General features: G+C 40.8%; 1 long non-coding RNA gene across 1 annotated transcript; it reads right to left on the bottom strand.

Moving 5' to 3' along the window:
• Positions 1–447: 447 nt before the first annotated feature.
• LOC308647614 lies at positions 448–16,167 on the bottom strand. The gene is made up of 3 exons (XR_014021665.1): positions 16,060–16,167; positions 13,690–13,744; positions 448–621 (listed from the first exon to the last, which is right to left on the bottom strand). It is a non-coding gene; the product is annotated as an uncharacterized lncRNA (long non-coding RNA).
• Positions 16,168–16,311: the final 144 nt, after the last annotated feature.

The raw sequence follows: 16,311 nt of genomic DNA, 5'->3' as shown, positions 1-16,311 counted from the left end.
GGTTCTTCCCATCTCTTACCATGCCTTGCCTACCAGCCTCCCAACTCTGCACCTGGATGTCTTTCTCACTGGAGAAGGGAATGTTTTTTTGAGGATGAAGAGCAAATTTTATATTCTTTACATTTTCCAGAGGGCATTGTTCCTAATAGCTGCTCATCAACCACTGGTTTTCTTGCTTGACTGAAAGGTAATAATTGAGGTGGAAAAAAGCACTAAAGCTGAGAAACTAAAGACCTAGGTTCTGCTGTGTGGCTCTCCATATTAGTTGTGTATGGCTTTGTAACAAATTACCTCCAAACTCGTGGCTTACAACAACAGCAATTGTTTTATTATCTCTCATATTATCTGTGGATCAAGATTTCAACAGAGTGTAGTGGAGATACTTATCTCCCCTTTGTGATACCTAGAGCCTCAGGTGGGAAGACATGAAGCTAAGTGAAGTGACAGCTATGTTCTGGAATCATGTGGGGGCATCTCCATTCACATGGGTCCTGACTGATGCTGGTATCAGCTGAGGCCACAGCTGGCTGTTCTTCAGGACACTGACACATGGCTTCTCCTGTAGCCTTTCTGCTTGGGTTAGTTTGGGCCTCCTCAAGGCATGGCAAGGGCAACTGGGTTCTAAAAGCAAGGGATTCGAGACAATTGACAATATCACTTTCATGACCTTGCCTTGGATATCACATAACCTCAATTCTCCTGTAGTCATAAATTGACCTGGTTTGTTAGGCAGAACAAAGAGCACTCTAAAATGTTCACATTTTAATCCCTGGACCTGTAAATTTGTTATCTGACCTGGCAAAAGGGGCTTTGCAGATGTGATTAAGTTAAGGACTCAGAGATAGGAAGATTATCCTGGATGATCCAGGTGGCTACAATATAATCCCAAAGTCCTTATAACAGGGATCCAGAAGGTTCAGAATCAGAAAAGGAGATACCATACAGAAGCAGAGGGCAGAGGGATGTTGGCCATGAGCCAAGGAATGCAGGCAGCCTCTAGAAGCTTGAAAAGGCAGGGAAACAGATTCTCCCTAGAGCTTCAAGAAGGATCTGGCCCTGCCAATATCTTGATTTTATCCTACTAAGACATATTTTGGAATTCTGATCTCTCAAACTGTAAAATAATAGATTTGTGTTGTTTTATGCCACAAGTTTTTGGTGATTTGTTTACAGCAGCTACAGGAAACTGATATACCCAGATTCAAGGCAGGGAACAGACTCCCATCTTCTCAGTGATCAGTGTCAAAGTTGCATTCAAGAGCATGTGGAACAAAACAGATTATTGTAGACAGCTTTTAAAAATGCAATCTGCCACACTCAACCACTAAGTAGGTGGGTAATTAGAGGTTTGTCTCTCTGGGTCTTAGTCTCATCATCAGACAAATGAGAGGGTTGAGTGTGAGGACCTCTAACATTTAGGTACTCCAAATTCCTGATCCTATGAGTGAAAGGGAGTCTAATATTTTCATGAGAATTCATAATAAATTATGGCCAATTTCCTAAGTTGTACCCTAATTCTTTTTTTTTTTTTTTATAAAGAGAGAGTGAGAGAGGAGAGAGAGAGAGAGAGAGAGAGAATTTTTAATATTTTTTTTTATTTTTTAGTTCTCGGCGGACACAACATCTTTGTTGGTATGTGGTGCTGAGGATCGAACCCGGGCCGCACGCATGCCAGGCGAGCGCGCTACCTCCTGAGCCACATTCCCAGCCCTATACCCTAATTCTTATCATCATTTATTTACTATTCTAAATGGAATGGGCATAGATACATGCATCAGAAAATATGCATAGAGAATTCCTAAGAAGAGTGGAGACTTAGACTTTTTGGTGTTTGCTTGCTTTTGTTTTTGCAAAATTTCAAAATATAAAAGAAAAGAAGGAAGGAAAAAAAGAAGAAAAGATGGAAGGAAAATATTAATTCTTTGAGATAGGGACCATTTCTTGCTGATTCTTTGAATGGAATCCCAGTAACTGCCATAGAGTCTAGTATTCAGATGACCTCCAAAGAAAGTCATGTGAAAATAAAAAGACAACACAAGTTACACTGGTTATATGCATGACAGCTTTTTAGGGTGGCCTACCCCTAGGTGGATTATTAGGTATAAAGCCTTGATTCACTTTTTCTTGGGAAGCTAGTTCAGTGGGCTTTTAACTTGTCTCATTTTTCCCATCCTTGTCCTAAATACAGCAGTCAGAGTAATTCTGATAAAAGTTAATGTTATTCATGCCCCTCTCCTAAAAACCATTCAGAGGCTTCCTGTCCCACTTGTTATTGAATCCAAAGCTTTTACCTGGACCAGAACTAGGGTGAGGCCTGGGAGATTCCTGGGGTGCATAATTTAAGGAGGAACTCACTCTTAGGTGCCCACCCTACACTTGCAGAGTTCTGAGAATGACTGCCTCCTTAAACTGTGTGCTTTGCTTGCCCCACCCTCATCCTGACACTGACCCTTACCTAAGGTGGTAATTCAAGACTATTTACCATTGAACACCTCATACCCCACATATCTCTGATTTCATCTCTTCATATTCTCTCCTGCCTCCTTTTTACTCAAGCACACTTTCCTCTTGCTGTTCTGGCCCTCACTTCTACCTTAGATTGCTCTTTCATTTGACAGAAACATGACTTCCCTAAATGTACTAGCCATAATGAAACATCTGAGGCTGGATAACATATATAGAAAAGAAGTTCATTTAACTTACAGTTTTGAAGAATGAAAGTCTAAGGTTGGGCAAACCCTTTTTTTGTTTGTTTGTTTGTTTTTTGTTTTTTTGGTTTTTGGTTTCTGGTGAAGACCTCCTGGCATATAGTATTGTGGTAGAGGTACATGTCAGAGGGATTACATGGTGATCAGAGAGTAGAGAGAGCTCTTTTATAATGACCCACATGATCTTTTATAACAACTCACATTTTTTTTTTGAAAACCACAAATAAAAAGTTTAATTTCAGAAACTGAATCCATCATTTATAAATACACTAAAGCACAGTCCACTCGAATTGAGAGCGAGCAAAGGTAGAGTATTCAACAGAAGGACAGCTTCCTAAGGGGCCATGGCAGAGGAGGGCGTCGCCTCACCCACAGCACCCAATGGTCTGCAGGGATGTAGAAGAGGAAGCTTTTTCAGATTTTAAAGCAAACACTGACAACTGAATCTGACAACTGATAATTTCACTCTGATGTCCTGGGATTCTAAAATATCCCAGTGATGGCTGAATCTTCCCTATTAAAAAATAACAACCCACTTTCACAGAACTAACTGGGGTCCCCTGAGAACTACGTTAATCTCTTCTGAGAGCAGTGGTCCCAGTGACCTACTTACCTTGCACTTAACCTACATTCTAAAGGTTCTACTACCTCTCAATATCACCACACTGAGGACCACACTTTCCACACATGAATCCTTGGGGAACATAATCAAATCATATCCAAACCATAGCACCTTATATCATGTGCTAATTCCTCACCTCATTCAGGTCTTTTCTCTGCTCAAATGTTACTTTTTCTGTGAAACATTCCCTGACTACTCTATTAAAATTCAATTGAATGGCTCTCTTTCTCTTGCCCCTTAAATTTTATTCTTAGAACCTACTGCCATCTTATGTATTTTGGGTTGTTTTTGTTTATTTTGTTGGGGGTCTGCTTTTCATATTAGACATTTAGACTTGGGAGGAAAATAATTTTTATCAGGTTTTCACTTCTGTGTCCTGGCACCACGAATAGTGCTTGAGCATATGTAAGTGCTCAATAAAATTTGTTAATTGAATAAATATAATAGACAATTTGTCCCATACAACAGGGCATGGTTGCTTGTTCCCATCTACTCAGGAGGCTGAGGCAGAAAGATCACAAGTTTAAGGCCAGCCTTTGCAAAGTAGTGAGGCCCCCATCTCAAAAAAAAAAAAATTGTCCTATAAAGTCATGTGGAATAGAAAATTATAGGATTTTAGAATAAATGAGAATTTTACTAAAGGGATCAACAAAGTACATATACTCCATGACCTATCTAGATGAGCTAAGAATGGTCTTATGGATTGAACTGTGTCTCCCCCAAATTTCATTTGTTAAAATAATATCCAGAACTTCAGAATGTGACTTGATTGGAAATAGGGTCATTGTCAATATACTCAGTTAACTTGAAATGCTACTAGAATAGTGTAGGCCCCTAATCTGACAGTGACCTTATACAAAAAGGGTGAATTTGGATGTAGACATATGTATAGGGAGAACACTACGTAAATTTAAATTCCAAGATCAGGGTGTCGCTTCTATAAGGCAAGTGTGTCTTAGCCCATTTTACGCTGCTATAACAGGATAGTACAGACTAAGTAATTCACAGGCAATGGGAAGCCCTAGTTCTGGGAACTGGGAACCTATTATAAGACCTATAATAGTTGACTGGGCCCTGAGGTCTCTGCTCTTAGTATCAACATGTTGGCATCTGGTGAGGGCTTTCCTTCTTGTTATATCACCCCACAGCAGAAGACAGACGGTCAAGACAAGGCGAGGGCAAGAGAGCTTGAGCCAGAGGGGAAGGGAACCAAACTCACCCATTTATCAGAAACCCATTCTTGGGATGACGACATTAATCCACTCATGAGGGCAGAACCCTCATGACCTAAGCACCTCTGTAAGGTCCTACCTCTCAACACCGTTGCATTGTGGATTAAGTCTCCAACATATGGACACATTCAAACCACAGCATCAAGGAACTCCAAAGATGGTCAGCAAACCACTGAAGATTAGGAAAGAGGCTTGAACAGATTCTTCTTTACAGCTCTCAGAAAGAATCAACCTTTTATATACAGAGTTACGAAAAATTGTGCTGTAAATAGATAATTATGAATGTAATACACTCCACTATTGTCATGTATGTAAGAGATAAATAAATAAATAAATAATATACATAACTAAAAAAAAAAGAAAAAGAAAGAATCAACCCTGCTGACATCTTGAACTCAGATGTCTACCTTCCAGAACTGAAAGATAATGAAATTTCTGCTGGTGAAGCCACCCAATTGTGGTACTTTGCTATGCTAGCCCTAAAAAGGCAATACAAATCGATTATACATTTGTAAATAACTGTAGAAGGGAAGGAGGAAGGAAGAGGAAGAGGGAAAGGAAGAAAGGAAAAGAAAGAGAAAGGAGGAAGAAATAATGACAGAGATGGTAGTGGCCCCAAAAGCCTGAAATATTTACTATCTGGCCCTTTACAGGTAAAACTCGCCAATACCTAAAATTTAGAGGTCATATATCTCATGTAACTTGGGAAATGTCCAACTTCAGACAACAGTACTATGGCTTGAATGTGTTGCCCGGAGTTCATGTGTTAGACACTTAATTTCCAATGCAGCAATATTGAGAGGTGGGACCTATAATAGGTGATTAGGCCATGAGGTCTCTGCTCTCATTAATGGATTAATGCCATTATGAAGGAAGCAAATTGGTCATTGAAGAAATGGCATCCTTATAAAAGAGGAGTTTGGCTCCTTCTCTCTCATATGCTCTGTTTTTCCATGTGATACCTTCTTCCACGTTATGACACAGCAAAAAGGTCCTCACCAAATGTGGCCCCTCCATCTTGAGATTCCCAGCCTCAGATGAACTTCTGTTGTTTATAAATGACCTTGCTCATGGTCTTCTGGACAGCAGCACAGAACAGAGTAAGATATATAGTATGAACTGGTTTTAGCTATGCCCAAGACAGGCTGTCTTCAAGTCTATTAAAAAAAAAAAAAAGATCATACCATACTACTTTACTTTTAATAATCATTTCATCAATTCTTCCTTGTATAAATACCAAAGTGTTATTAAAACGTTTTCATCTACTCAGCAACCTGAGTCCTATACAGAAACACAGCACACTTCATAAGTTTTTGAACAAAGCTCCTGCTATGATCCATACTTGTTTTTGCTCTTGTTATTAATTTTCTGAGATACTAGTTCTCAAGACATAATTAAAACATAATTATTAAAGATAAGAATAGATGTCTGCCTACTCTCTCTGGATCTTCCACAAACTTTGTACAGATTCTGCTATTATATATTTTTCCGCTAAAGAGGAACAAAAATGGAGAACTATCTGTTGAACAAATCTACCTGCCATGGAAATTACTTCAGAAATTATTTAAAAGAGAGTGGACCAGAGCCTGTAGTAGTTCTTTTAATGTGCCCCAAACTCAGGGAGCAGCAAAATAAATCTGTTTTATTTTCATTAGCCAATGACTTGGTGCTATGTGTGCACACGTGTGTGTGTAAGCACACACACGCGCACATACACACACACACACACACTCATACACACACACTGTTTTGGTTATTTAACCTTGAGTGAGATATTTAACCATGTGGACAGATAACAGTTTGGGCCTCCACCGGTTGTTGAAGATAATGGTTTCTACTACAAAGGGTCACTGGAAGAATTGCAGGAGATGAGGACAGAGGTGCTCTTTCCTTCCTAAGCCTTCTTAATTAGCTGAAGAAGCTCTATGCCACTAATAAGGAAATATGTACATAAATTTCGGTTAAGATGCTAATACACCTGAACTGTGGAGGAAATAGAAGGGAAGTTAAAGACAAATTTTTAACAAAAAGTCCATGAGAAGACAGAACATCTCAAGTGTGGCTGCTCTATTTTAAACTCCTATACTTTTATAACAAACTCACAAGGAATATAATTTAGTTAAATCTGAGCAAAATTTGCACTTTATCTAATACCCACTTTTTAAAGCAGGGATTTTGTTTAGAGTAGGAACCTGGTGCTTGTTAGCAGGGTGGCCTTAGGCAATTTAATCTGTTTCTTTCCTCAAATGTTTAAAAAAAAAAGTGTGTGGGGGTGGGGGGAGGGGTAATAACTATAGCATATAAGCCATAGGTTGTCTCAAGGATTAGGTGAGATAATGAAACATGAAAATGTCTAATAATTATTAGGGATTCAAAGTATGTTGACTTTCCTTACAAGTATATGGTTGAAGAAAATATGCAAATGTTCATTTAATTATAATTATTTACATAATTGTTCATTTAATTATAACTAGCAATGTGAAAACCCATCAGTATTTTCGTAAATGCCACCAGCCATATATTTTGTGATCTGTAAAGTAATTTCACATACACTTCAACATTTGCTCCGTACACTAAGAGTCACAAGAGTCTTAGGTGGGTAAATGGTGGGTTTAATTCACATGGGCAGAGCAGGGATTTGGGCTCCAAGTCATTATTCTGCTAGGGGCCTTTGGCCTGCTAGTGCTAGCTCTTAACAGAGTGACTTTCTGTTAACCCAGTGACAACTTAAGAACATTATGGAGTGTGAAATCTATGTATCACTGAATCAAAGTTGTTTTGCAGGCCATTTAGAGACAGATCCCAAAAGGAATCTTGGATCATATATGGTGTGTATGAAAAAGACTTTCAGCTTTTTCTGGATCCCAAATACCTTTGAAAATTTGATAAAGTTATGGCCCCCAAGCATGTTAATGATGCACCCAAAATTTTATACATAAATGTCAGTTTTTTAGATCCCCCTAACAGCCATCCAGTGAAGCTTTATAGGAGGTTTAAGAATCTCTAATCTAAACAGGTTAACTTTTAAATTTAAGTATAACAAAGACAGTCAACACTCACTTTTCTCCTTAAGACTCTTAGACCTTCAACCATCCAGTACTGGCCAAACCATTCTATCCAATACTATAGAAATAAAATGGGATCATCCAAAGTGTTCCAGGACCCACACAGGTCATTTGGCTCAAGCTGAAGTCATGTTTACCTGTCACTTGTAGTTGACACTCTAACATGCAGGAAATGAACAAAGAGGAAAAGTCAGATTTTCAAAATGAAAATCAGAATTCTGAAGCATAGGCTACAAAATCTAATCAGTCATCCCCCCTTATGAAAGAAGAAGAATAAAGAAGACTCCTTTATTCAGTTAAACTTTTGCTTAATTTGGGGCTGGGATCGTGGCTCCGTTGGCAAAGCGCTCGCCTAGCAGTCTGAGGCCCTAGGTTCCATTCTCAGCACCACATAAAAATAAATTAATTAAATAAAGGTATTGTGTCCAACTACAGCTAAAAAATAAATATTAAAAAAAGAGAGAAACTGTTGTTTAATTGGCTCAAGGAAAGGCTGAGGCCCCCTGTGATTGCTCTGCAAAGATCCTCTAGCCCACCAGGGCCCATCTGAAACAGCAGCCCAAAGCTTGAACCTCACACCTCCTGCTTCTTTTCTCTACATCAGGTCCCTTCGCCCACACCTGGCCTTACAAATCCCACTTTGCCAGTGTTGTTTAAACTTGAAGTTACTACTGCTTCACTTGACAAGAGCAGACACTGAGGGAAGCACACCCTAAACTGATATGAAAAGCCCCACTCTAGCCCCTGGACAACCTGTCCTTGGAAACAGCAGTGGAACCCGTGTCTAGCTTGAGAAGTAAGCTTGCAAATACTTTCCAAATTCAATTTTCTCCAAATATAATCGAGGCTTCTGTACTCGGTTGTCCCAGAATCCTTAGGATTTCTGGGGGCGAATGCCAGGGACCAAGGATAAAATTGTACCAGGAGCCTCTCACTTCCTCCCAGAGGAGTATCAGTTTAGGACCTCCCATCTCTTTCTTTTTCTAAATTTTATTTATTTACTTATGATTGGGAGAATGGTTCAGAGTTTCTAAGTCCTGGTAGATGAAAAAGAAGGTGGGAAAGCTCTGCTTTCAGGAGCCTCTGGAGTGGCTGAATGCAAATTCCGTGAGAGTGGCTCACGGAAGGGTTGTTGGGTGCTTGCTGTTTATTCAAGTATGGGTCAGGTTAGCCACCTGGGGCACAAATCCTGCAAAACGAGTCTTGAGAGGGAGCGGGGCGAGCTCTTGCAGGTAGGAGGGTGCAGCCGCCGAGCTAAAAATAATGAGGGCAAGAGAAAGACTGGCACGAGGTGAAGGCTGGGGCCGCACCAGGGGCGAGGATGCAGTGAGAGCACCCAGGCTGAGCTGTGCTGCGTGGTCCCGCCAACCCTCTGCCTATGGTGAACATACGTACAGGTTACTAGGGCATCGCCGCAGGGACCCGCTAGGAGTGCCCAAGGAGTGGACCGGGCAGCCTCCTGTGCCTCTGAAAACAGCCACAGCCACGATCTGCCAGGCCATTGTGGCCCTTGGGCATCTAGGCCTAATCATGATGTTTCTTTTGGCGAAGGCACATGGGGGAGGTTCAGCTATGCATCTGACCAGAGAGGGCAGAAGGATAAGGAGCTGGGAAAAAATGTGCCCCCCCACCCCCCACCGCAGCTGGTCTGGGGAGGATAGGAAGACTCTGGACCTGGTGAAGCTGTTGTCCTGTAGCTTAGCATGCTAGACCCCCTGCAATCAGGGAAGGCCAGGTGCAGCATGGAATGAGCTCTGACAGGACCTACTCCATCTGCCTGCAGGAGGTGAGCTCAGGGTGCAACTTAGCTGCCTCCCAAGGGGAAGACTCTTTCCCTGGATTAAACCAGCACCTTACTTTCTCAACTGGCAGCTCATTCTCTCAACACATCTATTTTCCTTGAAATTGAGTTTGCTGATCTGTGAACCTGGCCCTGAGGACTCAAGACCCGGAAGAGGACCAAGTGTTGGCCACATGAACCTAGATTTATCTTTTTGCATCAAGCTGGGACTCAGTTTTGAAGAAGGATCAAGTCACTTCTTTGGAGTCCCATTTTCTTTATTACTATTCTCTCCCCAGACCATCTCCCAAGCCTTGAGTTTCCAGAATCTGGACATAGAGCCCATTTCTTTCTCTTAAGCTGTTACCTGTGTTTTGTTTTCATGCATTTTTATAGAAAAAAATTGGGGGACCCTGGCATTTCCCCCCAGAGACTGATGCCAGTAATATTCAGTCCAAACCTCTCAGCCAGTCACAGATGCCTCTGGGAATCTTTGTTTTAGCCTAGAGGTTCCTGGCCCTCCGTAGGTTTGAGAAAAGTTAACAGGGATCTTTGAGCATTTGCCTTCCACCTTGGGTTTCTCTGATGCCCAGAGGCCAGGCTTTGGTTGGTATGGCCACCCTTGAAGAGGAACCCAGAGTGGATTTCCTGAGGCCTTAGTTCTGTTTTTCAGGGGTTGTGGCCACCAGCAGATCACAGATCAGCTACTTCTAGTTTTGCCCTGCAAATCCCTTTGGCTCTAAGCATTGTCTCTTGTTGGAGGTTTCAATTGTTGGTCAAAGAAAGTATTTCAATTGTTGGTCAAAGTCATATTTTCCATAAACTTTTTATTCAAATATAACATAAATAGAAAGTGCATAAATCTCAGGTACATAACTTAATGAATTTCCACATAGTGAGCATCAATTTCATCTGTATATAATCCTAGAGGGGCTTACAAACAATTTGTAATTATTCTTGAACAGGACATTAGTGAAAGGGTTCCCTCCACTCCAAGTACCATGTCCTTGGACTATGAGTAAAAATACCCAACTTTACTTATATGGTAAAAAATTCTTGGATCACATATTCCTGTGAATAAAGGTTTCCATGCAAAAGAATAGAAAGCTTCTAGCATGAATTGAGGAAAGAATATTAGTTGTTACTACCCAATTAACATATGATTGGGAAACCACAATAATCACTTGGTAGTCAGACATTGGAGTAGTACTGCACCCTGCCTCCAAGACCTATCCTCTAGTGACACTGCATTCTTGTCCAGGTCACACTGTTCATGCACACCAGGGAGAGAAATAGTGAATGAGAAGGATATGTGAACTGAGAACAAAGACATTCCAAAGTTTTAACCTTTTTCACACATTCTATAAGAATTTATTTCCAAATAGCACACCTGCTACACAGAATTAGGTGGGTACAGTTGACTATTTTTTAGGAAAGGAAGCCTTAAATACTTAAATAGGCAAAGCTAAATATCTTTCATTGTGTGCTGCTCCCATCTTTACCTTTCTTGGAAAAGAAAGAATGTCTACATCTGTGCCCTGTCTGCCATCATACATGTTAAACATATAAGCTCTAAACATGAAGCACTCTTCTCATCCATCAGATATCACTGAGATCTCACTTAGAATTATCTGCCCATTTTTCATGTTATACTTTGAAGGAATTATTTTTAAAGGATTATATTCTAGAGAGTAGTAGGACAATAATTCAAGACACAGGAAACTGAAACAGTATTGTATTTTCTTTTTTTTCACGAGAAAATATTATAATCAGTATTAATAGCTTCAAGTGAGGTGTATCAAGAGTGGACAACAGTCTTGAATGTTTAGAGAAGGAACAACTTGTACAACTGGGTTAAAAATTCTTCTTGGTGTTAGGGGGTGCAGCTCAGTGGTCAAATGCTTGTCTAGCACATGCAAGGCCATGGATTCAATCCCCAGGTCTGCCAAAAACAAAACAAAAACTTCTTGACCAGGAAAAAAGGAAGTGGCTTAGGGTTTTTTGTTTTTGTTTTCATACTGAGGATTGAACCCATAGGTGCTTTACCACTGAGTTACATACCCTGCCCTTTTTGTTTTATTTTTTTTTTATTTTGATACAGGGTCTTGCTAAGTTGCTGAGGCTGGCCTCAAACTTGCCATTCTTCTGCCTGAGTCTCCTGATTTGCTTGTATTACAGGCATGTGTCACGGGGCCTGGCAGGTTTAGATTTTAACAAGATGGATAGAGAAAATTCTAAAGTGAGAGGACTTAGGAATCAGAAAAATCAGAGATGGAAAATGTCTTGGAGGTGTCAGTGAGTCCATCATTTCTTTGATCTCAGTAGGTATGACTTTGACAGTTATGGGTTATTTTGGCAGAGGTATATTAATAGTAAAACTATAATGAATGTAATTCAATGAATGCTATTCATGTAAACAGCAGCCCGTATTCAATACACACTTGAGGTGTACGCAATAAAGGTGAGACACAACCTTTTCCTTTCAAAAATTTATCATGACCTTTAAATAAAACTCAACAGCAAAGTGTTTCTTTACCTTCTACTTTGCTCATTTAATCACTACTCTTGTAAAGAATAATACTAATATTTATTGACCCCCTTTGTGCTTGCCATCTGAGTATATAAATTCATTTAATGATTACAGGAATATAATGAAATTAAAAAAATGATTCTCAGGTTATAAATGAAGAAACTGAGACACTGAAGGATAAGCCATTTGACTATGACTTAACTACTAGGATTACTGTCTGTAGATCCTGGGGTTTGAGAAACCTGTGAAAAACCTGTTCAGTCATCACATTTTACAATGTGGAAACTTTGACCTAGCAGAGGTAACTAGATTCTTTTTTCAAGATCACAACCTTTTTTCAGAGGAGGGAACAGAAAGTCTTTCCCTAAGGTGGGCTCTATGTCAAGAAGAAATGAACATCAGGGTCTTGATTTTGTTCTGTCATTGGAGAACTTGGGAAAATCTCCTGAAATTCCCTGTACTAGCACACTGCAAGGTACAGCAGGGGGTGCCTTGGCCTTGGAAAAGCCTCAGGGCAGGACTTTTTAGGTGGATCCACAGGGATCCACAGGGTCTATTCCCACAGGGGATCCATCCATCTCCCTGCAGGCCCAGTTCAGGCTGTGGAGGAGGAGACAGATTGACATGGTCTGACTTTTGGTCCATCACTATAGCTCTGTGACCTTGAGCAACTTATATAGCCTCTGTAAATTTCAGATTCTCATCTGTAGAACAGGGATTTATGTGGGTTGTCCTGAGGGCTAGAGAACAGATATGTAACATATGGTATATATTAATAAAAGAAAAACTAAGGGTCCAAGCCAGTTTCAGAGATCCCTTCTGCTATGGTTTAGAATGAGGTATCTCCCAAAAACTCATTTGTAAAACAATGCAAGAAAGTTTAGAGATGAAATGATTGGGTTATGAGAGCCCTAACCTGGTCAGTGCATTGGTCCACTGATAGGGATTAATGGGGTGGTAATATAGACAGGTAGAGTGTAATTGGAGGCAGTGAGTTATTGGGTGCATGTCTTTGGGATATATATTTTTTTTCCCTGGAAAGTGGAGCTGTCTCTTTCTCCCTGCTCCTTGGTGGCCATGTCCTGAGCCACTTTCTTCCACCACACTCTTCCGCCATGATTTTCTGCCATCCCTGGGGCACAAAGCAATGGAATTAGCCATCTATGGACTGAGACCTCTAAAACCATGAGCACTCTAAAATTGTTCTTGTCAGGTCTTTGGGTCCAGCAGCAAAAATGCTGACTAAAACACCTTCCAATCCACTTTTAATTGCTCTATCTTACTGCTTCTCAACAGTTAGCAATGGTGCTGGGAGTTCTTTAAAGTATTCCCCTATAGCTTCAATAGAAAGTTTGAAGACTCCATGTGGTTCTTAGTTTAGGACCCAGAAGCAAATACTACTATGTCTACAGAATTAGAATTTTACTTTTTACCTCTGTAGACTTTTTTTGGTGTGTTCTGGGCATAGTAAGCCTATAAGGGCCATATTTAACAGTTTATAAAGTATTAAGCAAGCAACTTCCTTGCTTATTCAATAATGTCTTGGTATCTGTTTTTAATGGTATGTATCAGTCTTGAAACTAAGCAAAATCACTTTTATAACAGTAGTTCTCAAACTTCTGTGTGCTCAGAATCATGAGGGAACCTTATGAAATGCAGATTTCTAGATCCAGATCTGGGTCAGGGGCAGGAAATCTGCATTTTATTAGCACTCCCACCTGTATTGTGAAACTTATAACCCTCAGAACCTACCTTGAGAAAGTCTGTCCCAAGAGCTTGTTGACCAGCTACTCTTTCTTGATGCTCTCTAGGAAAAAACCCAACAAACAAATTCCTTTCATTGAGCAGGAGGAGCACAGGAGCCATAGTTGCTCCTGAATTATATGGGCTTCTTCTCTTAATTTATATGCTTTAAAGTAGAGCTTTATTTTGTAAAAAATCAAGATTCAAGAGGAGGTTGAGAGGGGGAAAAGAACTAGATGGATTTCCCTCACCACCTCTGATCACTGGTCTGTGTTTGATAGGCTCTTTAACCAACAAGTAATTTGTTCTTGGGGGGGAGAAGAGTGGGTTAAAAGCAGTCGACAATAGGTGGTTTGCACTCATCTAAAATGTGGGGAAGGAAATAAAGCTGTCCCAAGAGAACTACAGCCTTGTTCTCCCATCACATACCTAAAGATCCATATCAGTATCTAAACAAGGTATGTCAGGTGGCTTAATTGGGAACTCCCAGACAGTGGGTTTCACAGACTCATGGGTGGGCGATTGCCACTTTATTGTCTGGGCTTCAGCAAAATGAGATAATAGCTGTTATCCCAAAACATTTGGGATTAGAAAAACAAAGACATAGGGCTTTAAAATAAATTAACATCTGTCCTGCTTTTAAAGTGTATCATATCATTGTTGTTTCTGAATTTAAATATTAAAGAACACATTTTGTTAATAATTAAAATAACAGTGATTGATGTAGGGGGCTCAGTGAACATTTAATGTCTTTACAGTGTGCTAAAGGAGCATACTGCCCTGATGCCGCAGGAGAGACATTAGTAACTATTTAATGGACTTTTAATTTTGTGTTGTTAGTTTTAATAATTAATTGTAATTTTGACTGTGTTGGAAGCTGCAGGTATATTTTCAGTCATCTTTCCAGGCTGGTGTTACGGCCCTGCCCTGTTTAATCAGAGGTTCTTAGAGGAGCGAGATTCAGGAGTGGTTTAAAATGAAAAGGTGGATGTTCATTAAAACTACAATAAAATAATCAAATCATTTTCAGATTTAAGGGGAGCATGGAGAATATCTGTCCTAATCTTTTCACAAGAATGAAAAGACTTGGCCAAAGGCATACATCTTTGTTTCTGTTGCTCAGACAAAAGATCTCACCAAGCCTGGAAGAGAGGGCAGGATGCTTTGGTCCTGCTCTGATAGTTGTTTCTCTGCTCTCCATGCACACTTCTCATCTTTTGTGACCTGTGCTCCCAGATTACAGGAAATAGTTTCTATTTTCTAAATATTGAAAGTGTGTGAATGTAAAGTTTTATAGATGAGCTACCCTTGGCCATTATCTGTTTAAGAGCTCAATGCTTTGCTGAGACAGGGAAGTATAAAGACTATCCAGGGAAAGAAATCCAGGACAGGAAATGGTCAGTCCTCCCTGGCTACCTGGAGCTCAGGGCTGTGAGCCTCAACTCTGCCCTGAACCATTACCTCAAGACTGCAGAGCAGAGGCTGTGATTTACTTCAGGGCTTTGGGCAAGTCCCTTTAACCTTGCTGTCCTTCCCCTTCCTTGTTTGTAAAACAGAGATGGGGCTGATAGCTCCATCAGAGGCAGTGTGTGAAATTAGTTCCTGTTTGGGAAGGTTTAAAAGCCACATTCCACCTCCCTGCTAATATGATTACTAGCATGGGGGGGGGGGTGCACAAAAGGGCCAATTCTGCATCCCCCTTCTTCTTATAAAAACAGACCAAAGGGTATCTTTTCTTGTCTCCTTGTGGCCTAAAAGGTGGTAGCTTCTGTGGTTGTTACCTTCTTGGAAGGTCAGATTGCTGAGGTGAGGTGTTCTTAGTTACACCACAAATAAACAATCAACAACAACAAAAATAACTGCTGTGGCAGTGCTTAAGAGGGCTTCTGAACTATAAACACACTTTTCTAACTGTAAAAATATGGCCCCAATCTGTCTGCAAAGGCACTTCTGTCCTCTAAAGGTAAGGTCCAGACAGAGGAGAGAAAGCAGCCCTTTTAATGGGATCGTGTTTCTAAGGGTCATCACTAAGGCTTTCCACACGTAACACTTAAAAAAAAAAATTGGATGGAAAGTCACCTTTTAAGAACTGAAGAAGTATCTTTCAGGCACGCAGCTCTGTGCACAGCCTGTTTCTCAACGTTTGGAACTTCTTTAACAGTTTATGGAAGGCCACCCTTTAAACCAATCCAACAGCTCCTTTCTCCATAACCTGATTTTAGAGGTGTTTCATTATCTCTAATTACTCAGGGTAAATGGTGATTACTCAGTGTTTTAATCATCAGTTTGGGCAGCAGTTACTCTAAACTCAGGGAAGCCCAGACTCCCATGGGTATTTTTGGAAGGTACCGCGACTAGTCGGTGCATGCTTTCTAGTACCTCTGCACGTGGTCCCCAGGTGAGCCCCGGCTGCTTCCCGGAGCTGGAGAGAGCGGTGTCCCAGCCTTGGCTGCATCTGAGGGCTGGGGCGCGCTGCGCGGGCTTCCGGGACTCGGGCCTGAGAGGCGAGGCCCGGCAGCTGGTTGGGAGGATGTGGGCGGGGCTCCTATCCCCAGAAAGGGAGGCGAGCCAGGGAGGAGGGAAGAGGGAGGGGCTCCTGGGGAAGAGGAGGAGGAAGGAAAGAAAGAAAGA

Source organism: Spermophilus citellus, assembly GCF_964194105.1.
Source record: "Spermophilus citellus genome assembly, chromosome: 4".
Classification (NCBI taxonomy): Eukaryota; Metazoa; Chordata; class Mammalia; order Rodentia; family Sciuridae; genus Spermophilus; species Spermophilus citellus.
The sequence above is the reverse complement of the archived record's forward strand: the minus strand, read 5'-3'. Positions and strand labels throughout refer to the sequence as shown.